General features: G+C 43.2%; 1 non-coding gene across 1 annotated transcript; it reads right to left on the bottom strand.

Annotated features, from left to right (window-relative positions):
- Window positions 1–6626: 6626 nt before the first annotated feature.
- Window positions 6627–6745, bottom strand: LOC126337497 (U5 spliceosomal RNA). The gene has a single exon (XR_007565074.1). It is a non-coding gene; the product is annotated as a U5 spliceosomal RNA (small nuclear RNA).
- Window positions 6746–8009: the final 1264 nt, after the last annotated feature.

Consider the following 8009-nt stretch of genomic DNA (forward strand, 5'->3'; position numbering starts at 1 on the left):
CAAAATAATTTTATACATTTGTCACAGACCAAGTTGACACAAGCACGAGTTTAAGAAGTTACAGGCCAACATTAAACTTTCACAGTTACTACTCCATTACGAAGATAATTATTAGATTGAAGTTCAAATTTTTTTTGCGTAATTTAAGTAGTTTTTTCCCAACTAGAACTTTTGGGTGAGAGGCCGCAGTCGATACATGAAACTATTTTCCGACGTTCGTCTCCGCTTGCAGGATACATCTTCGAAGCTAAAACGGCAACTTCACCAGGGGCTCGAGTGACCCTTGATTTTCGCGTATTCTCTGTCTCCTTTCTTGTAAATTGGAATTACTACAGGAGTGTTCCGATTTTTGGGGACATTCTTCCCGCACGAAGAGCCTGCAAATAATTTTTCCAATTAATCTTTTATCACTTTTCTTGCAGTTTTAATCAGTCTATTGAGTATGTCTTACAGAATGAACTTCAAGTGCAACCACGTGTAAGTATTTCTCTGTTTGATCGTACGGCACATCCCCCAGGTTTTTTTCTACAGTAGACGCTGTACTGGAACCATATACAGAGTGAACTTAAATAAAACTTACAAACTGCAGTGACGGATTCATCGTTGGAAATGGATGAAAAAAGGTCAAATGAACATGTGTCCAGAAATAGACGGTGTGCGTACAACGACAACAAACCGTTCTTGAACACGGCACAGAGCTGCATCGCATCCACGTCAGAACAGACGTTCAAAGTGATCCTCACGGGACGCAATGCACGCGCTCACACGTCGCATCACGGACTTCCTCACTCTTTCACTTAGACCGTGTTGGCGGACCATTTGCCTAGAGTTTTGATTGGTCTCAGTATCCTGTAGAAGCCGGTCCTTCAAGTCCCGGGTGCGCACAGTCCTTCGCCTCCCTGCACGTTCTTTTGTCTGAAAGGATTCATGATCACAAAAACACCCAAAAAGGCTTGAAACGTTCTGTGATGTGTTTCGTGCCTGTGAAAGTACTTTTTTCTGATATAACCGTGCTACCTTTGGACCTTTTTCGTCGTTTAGGAACAGCTGGATTGTTGACGGATCCAATTCTCCAAGGTACCCAACAAATCCTTGTCACAGGTGACTCTCTGACATTTCATAGTTTCAGGAGCAAAAGATATTCGAATTACATGTGGAGATACAGGGGCGATAAGGAGGATGTTCCAAGACCTCCCACAGAAATTTCTGAACGACCTCGAAAGTCTTCTTGGTCGCACATCCAGCCTCTCATCGTTAACCGACCGTGACAAATACTGCTCTCCGCACATCTCTTTCATCTTGCAATAAATTTGTGAAACATGCTCCCATTCTGCGCTAAGAAATTGGATAACCACTCTTTAGATGCTTCGGACAAATGTGGGATACCAACCCGACTGCCGCCCGTCATGTGTCCCGACAACCAGAAGTGATAGTCTGAAATGAAATTTGATTTCATAGGAGGACCCCTTTGGTTGTCCTTCCACTTCACCCTTACAGCACAGCGGTACGTCCACAATTTTCCGCGTCCCGTTTTGTTGCCCTTCATGCTAAGCAATCCTGGGCTTACATTCCAGAAAGATAATCCCACCCACAAACGGCAACAGTTTTTACTGGTTTCCGAACCCTACCCTGACCGGCAAGATCGTTGTATCTCTCCCCCATTGAGAATTTTTGGAGTATTATAGGTACGGCCCTTCAACCATTTCGGGATTTTGACGATCTAAAGCGCCAGTAGGACAGAATTTGGCACGATATCCCCCATGAGGACATCCAAAAACTCTGTCAATCAATGCCAAGCCGAATAACTGCTTGCATAAGGGCCAAGAGAGGCCAACGCGTCATTAACTTGCTCCATGTGAGACCATCTTTCTCTTGAATCTTTCTGAAATTGTAATTATTTGGCTTTCTGTAAAGGTACACATCATATCTACCGATTCTCCACCCATTCAGATAATTCCTTCGTGGTATGTCGTCCTTTTTTTTTCTTACAGCACATTTTTTGAAGGTATTTGTTTGAAGTGTAGCTTGATACGGAAATGAAACGTGGATGATAAAAAGTGCAGCGAAGAAGAGAAATTAAGTTTTTGAAATGTGGTGCTATCGGAGAACGCTGAAGATTAGATGAGTACATCGAACGACTAATGAATAGGTACTGAATCGCAACGGGGATAAATAAATTCATAGCATAATTTGACAAAAAGAAGGGTTCAGTTAAAAAGACCTACCCTGAGATATCGTGGAATAGTCAGTTTGGTAAGGAGCGAGGTGTTTTGTGGGTAATAGTTTGAGAGAGTTCATCAATGCTTGATGGGAATGAAAAAGTGCAAGTGGATGTACACTGCAGCGGTAATGTGGAGACTTGCACAGGATAGACTATCTCGGAGAGTTGCATCATACAATTCTTCGGACTGAAACCCACAACACGGTAAAACAAGAAAGATGTATGCTTTTCTTGGTTGGTAAACCGGAAGGGGCGAGTTCAGGCGTCTAATCGGAAAGGTCTTTCTCCTTTCGTGGCTTCCCACGTGTTGTACCTCTGTTGAGCAGGTAACTCTGTCTCTCTCTCTTTCTCTCTCACTCTGTGTGTGTGTGTGTGTGTGTGTGTGTGTGTGTGTGTGTGTGTGTGTAGAGGGGGCTCATTCTAACTCCATATGTTATGTCCTAAATGCTGGGTAGCTGGCAGTTAATTGCTCGCCAAAGAATTTTCAGCCCATAGCAACTGCCTCCCTCCCACCCCACCCCCCACCCCCCCCCCCCAAATAAATAAATAAAACCATGGAGACTGTCGTTAGTGGGGTGGCTTGCTTGCCTCCGCGATACAAATAAGCGCACGGTAGGTGCAACCACAACACAGAGGTTCTGCTTAGAGGCCAGAAGAGGGGCCTGAAGAGAGGCAGCAGCCTTCTTAGTAGTTGCAGGAGTGATTGTTCGATCCGGTCTTGTAACGTCGACCAAAATGGCCTTGCTGTGCTGATACTGCGAACTGCTAAAAGCAGGGGGAAACTACAGCTCCCGAGCGAGATGGGGCAGTGGTTAGACACTGGACTCGTATTCGGGAGGACGACGGTTCAATCCCGTGTCCGGCCATCCAAATTTAGGTTTTCCGTGATTTCCCTAAATCGCTCCAGGCAAATGCAGGGATGGTTCCTTTGAAAGGACTCTGCCGGATTCCTTCATCATCCTTCCCTAATCCGATGAGATCGATGACCTCGCTATCTGGTCTCCTTCCCCAACCAAACTACAGCTGTAACTTTTCCCAAGGGCATGGAGATCCACTCAATGGTTAGAATCACTTGTGACAAGGATTTGTTGGGCATCTTGGAGAACTGGATCCGTTAGCAGCCCAACAGTTTCTAAACGACGGAAAGGGTCGAGAGGCAGCGCGGCTATATCAGAACAAGTACCTTCACAGACATACTCTTGGATAAGATGTCACGGATGTAAAATAGTCCCCCATTCGGATCTCTGGACAGGGACTACTCAGGAGGACGTCGATATTAGGAAAAACAAAGCTGAAGTCTTACGGATAGGAGAGTGGAATGTTATACCAATTAACCAGACAGGCAAGTTAGAACATTTAAAAATGGAAATGGAAGGTTGAAATTTGATGTAGTGAAGTTTGGTGAAGTTCTGTGGCAGGAGGAACGGGAGTTTGTTTAGGTGAATACAGGGTTGTAGACACAAAATCAAATAAGGGTATTGCACAAGTACGTTTGATAACGAATAGGAAAATAGTAATGTGGGTAAGCTAATGTGAACAGCATAACCATCGCACTATCGGAGCGAAGATAGACACGAAGCCCACACCAACTACAGTGCCAATTAGCTCAGCAAATGATGAAGAGACTGAAGGTATGTACGATCAGAAAAAGACGTTGTTCCTTTAGTTAAGGGAGACGACAATTTAATTGTGATGGGGGACTGGTATTCGATAGTAAGAAAAAGAAATAAAGGAAAATTAGTAGGCGAATACGAAAGGAATGAAAGAGGAAGCCGCCTGGTAGAATTTTGCACAGAGCATAATTCAATCATAGGTAACGCTTGGCTTAAGACTCACGAAAGAAGGATGTGTAGATGGAAGAGACCTAAAGACACCAGGTGTCATATTCATTATGTAACGGTAAGACAGAGGGTCCGAAACCATATTTTAAATTGCAAGACATTTCCAGGGACTCTGAAAACAATTCATTGGTTATGAAAAGTAGATTAAAACTGAAGAAATTGGAAAAAGGTAGGAAATTAACGAGATGGGACCTGGAGAGGTTGAAAGAAACAAAGGTGGTTCAGAGTTTCAGAGGGAGCATTAGGCAACAGTTAACTAGAACAGGGGAATGATATGCAGTAGAAGACGAGTAGGTAGCTTCAAAAGCTGAATAGTAAGGCAACAAAATATCACATCGGTAAAAAGACAAGTCCTAGAAGAAATCCCGGGGTAATAAAGGATATAGAATTTAACTGATGAAAAACAAAGCATAAAAATACAGCAAATGAAGCAACCGAAGGGAAATACAAACGTCTAAAAAAATTACTGATTATGAGTGCAATATGGCTAAGCAGGAATGGTTAGAGAACAAATTTAAGGATTTAGAAGCATATTTCACTAGAGGAAAGATAGATATCGCCTAAGAGGAATAGCTGTATGAATGTCAAGTGCTCATATGGAAAACCATTCCTAAGCAAAGAAGGGAAAGCTGAAAGGTGGAAGGAGTATATAGGTGGTCTGTGCAAGGGAGATGAAGGCAGTATTACAGAAATGGAAGAAGACACAAATGAAGATGAGATGGAAGGTATGATACTTCGTGAAGAATTGGGCAGAGCACTGAAAGACATAAGTCAAAACAAGGCCCCGGGAGTAGACGACATTCCGTTAGAACTGATGATAACCACTGGAAAGCCAGCCATGACAAAACGCTTCCGTCTCGCGAGCAAGGTGTATGAGACAGGTGAAATACCCTCAGACGTCAAAAAGAATACAATGGCGGCAAATTACTAACACGAATTCTTTAATCAGTTTGGATTCCGAAGAAATGTAGGAACATGCTAGACAATACTGACCCTACGATTTATCTTAGAAGATAAGTTAAGGAAAGGCAAACCTACGTTTGTAGCATTTGTAGACTAAGAGAAGGCTTTTGGCAATGTTGACTGGGACGCTCTCTTTGACATTCTCAAGGCAGCAGCAGTAAAATAGAGGGAGAAAGTCTATTTACAACTGATACGAAAACCAGACGGCAGTTATAAGAGTCGAGGGGTATGTAAGAGTAGCAGTAGTTGAGAAGGGAGTGACATTCTACATTGAGAAAGCAATAAAGGAAATCAAAGGAAAATTTGGAATAGGGATTAAAGTTTAAAGAGAAGAAATAAAAACTGAGATTTGCCGCTGGCGTTGTAATTGTGTCAGAGACGGCAAAGGACATGGAAGAGCAGTTGAACGGAGTGCACAGTGTCGTGAAAAGAGAATATAAGATGACCACCAACAAAAGCAAAACAAAAATAAAGGAATGTAGTCGAATTAAGACAGGTGATAATGGGGAATTAGATTAGGAAACGAGACACTGAAAGCAGCAGTTGGGTTTTGCTATTTGGGCAGCAAATGATGGCTGAAGCAGAGAGGATATAAAATGTGGGCTGGCAGTAGCAAGAAAAGCGTTTCTGGAGAAAAGAAACTTGTTAAAATATAAAATAAATTAAAACTTAGGAAATATTTTCTGAAAGTATTTGTACGTAGTGTGGCGGTATGTGAAAGTGAAAGCGAGAATAGATGTTTTTGAAACGTGGAGCTGCAGGAGAATACTGATGATTAGATGGATAGATTACATAACTAATGAGGAGGTACTAAACATAATTGGGGAGAAAAGATATTTGTGGCACAAACTAACTATAAGAACTCCAAAATCATATTACAAGAGCACGCAGCAGCGACGTGTCATACTCAAGAGACCCCTGAACGGCGACTCCTGTCTCTGAACAAAATTCAACCTGTTTCAACCCCGAGGACAGAGATGGAAGAAAATTTGACGGTGGGCAACTGACCAATTGACAAACCGAAATTGCAGTGGTACAAGGCGTCTCCTCCACAAATGAAACAGCAGACACGACGCCTGGTTCCTCCGTTCAGAATTTTCCACCGATTCAACGTCTAAAATTTGGACAACAGTTTCCTTGCGCGTTTGTCTGAAGGAACTAATAGCGATACCTCTTGTCAGGAAAGGACGAGAAGATAAACGTCCCACCGAACTAGCGCCGCAAGCTAGCATCGGTGACTTGAACCCAAGGGCTGTTGCCGCCTACAAGGTGAAACTGATTAAGTCTAACTGAGTTTATCAGTGTGCTTGTGTTTGCAATTACGTTCACACAACCAAGCAATCATCCATGTTTGAGAAAGGTGAGTACAGGCACACGGGATGCCGAACATCAAGCGTAATAAAATTGAGGGAAAAGATCAATCAGACCGTTTCCTAACGTGATCTTGCCCCCTGGCGTGATAACAGTCTGAGAAAACCAGTCAGAGAAAATATACTCTGCAGAACCTAATAAAACTACATAGTTCCGTGAAAGGTGGATTCACTGCAGCCTTTCAGTATCATGAAGATAGAGGGGGAAGGTGAAATTTGGTGCCAACATGTAGCTTAGTACTCTCAAAATATAGCAATGTTAATGACCACATCTACATTTATGTCTCCCTCCACGAAAATCTTTAGTAAAAGGCAAACGGTTTATTAGTCTTGAAGGGAAACCTGACGTTAATGTCCCCATCTACATATACATATACATACATACTCCGCCGCACGCCGCAGTACGATGCGTCGCTATTCCACTAGCAAATAGAGCCCCGATTTTTCTTATCTTCGTGGCCCATACGCGAAATGTACGTCGGCGGCAGTAAAATCGTTATGCAGTCAGCTGTAGATGCTGGTTCTCTAAATTTTCTCAATAATTTTCCTCGTAAATAATGTCGCCTTCCCTCCAGGGATTTCCAGTTGAGTTCCTGAAGCATTTCCGTAATACTTGCATGTTGTTTGAACCTACCAGTAACAAATCTAACGGCCAACCTCTGAATTGCTTCGATGCGTTCCTTCAATCCGACCTGAGCTAGCTGCTCTTCACACCAACTGTCTTGTGCTCTCTTACTGCCACTCACCGCCGACACCTTCCCGTAAATCATAGCATCATCAAGAAGCAGCCGCTGTCTACCGGGCAGATCAGCATCAACAGTTTCGTATGCCCTTACCTCGTGAGACATTGCGAAAGACACTGGCACAATGACCGTGAAATTTATGCCAGCACCTCTGATCCTGTTGCCAGCCAAACACTGGTGGTGCAAACTTCTTCCACGGCCAGGCGTCAGACTGGCTTCCTCCCAGCCGAGTGTCACAGCATCGCCTACGGAGTTGTGTTAGTAACATGCTAAAATGTTCTGTCGAGGGCGCGCATGGGCGTGCTTGCATTAATTTGTAGGCTTCCGTAGCTCAATCGGTGTAAACGGAACCCTTATAGAATCATTTTCTCAGGGATTGGTAAACGTATCAAGATGACATTTATGTCGCATACTAAGGTCTTTGTCCCTTGGCGGAGTAAGAAATTTAAACTTCTAAGTCAAAGCAGTCAAAAGATACGGCCATTTGTGAAACATATTTTGGTCCTCGCAGACTCACTCATCAAAGCCTATAGGGTACTTGCCGCTGACCGAGAATCATGATTTTTGGCAAGACGGACGGTTTCACGGACAAGTGAAGGAAAAAAAATCCGTAAATTGTTGTTTTGTAATTGTATCAGACGAAAAAAGTTTTTGCCATTTATTATCCGACTGTCTGTCTGTCCCTCCGGCTGTTAAGATGCCTTCTTCTGAGGGACGGGTAAACATATCACATTGAAATTGATGTACGAACTTCGAGCGTGCTGGAGTAGCTTGGGTCAGCAACTTCTGTTAATCAGTAGAACCAAAATCCAGTCCAAGCTGCAACTTGGACTGGTTTTTCGTTCTAGTGAAATTTATGTCACATACTAAG

The sequence above is a fragment of the Schistocerca gregaria genome, chromosome 2 (assembly GCF_023897955.1).
Source record: "Schistocerca gregaria isolate iqSchGreg1 chromosome 2, iqSchGreg1.2, whole genome shotgun sequence".
Taxonomy (NCBI): domain Eukaryota; kingdom Metazoa; phylum Arthropoda; class Insecta; order Orthoptera; family Acrididae; genus Schistocerca; species Schistocerca gregaria.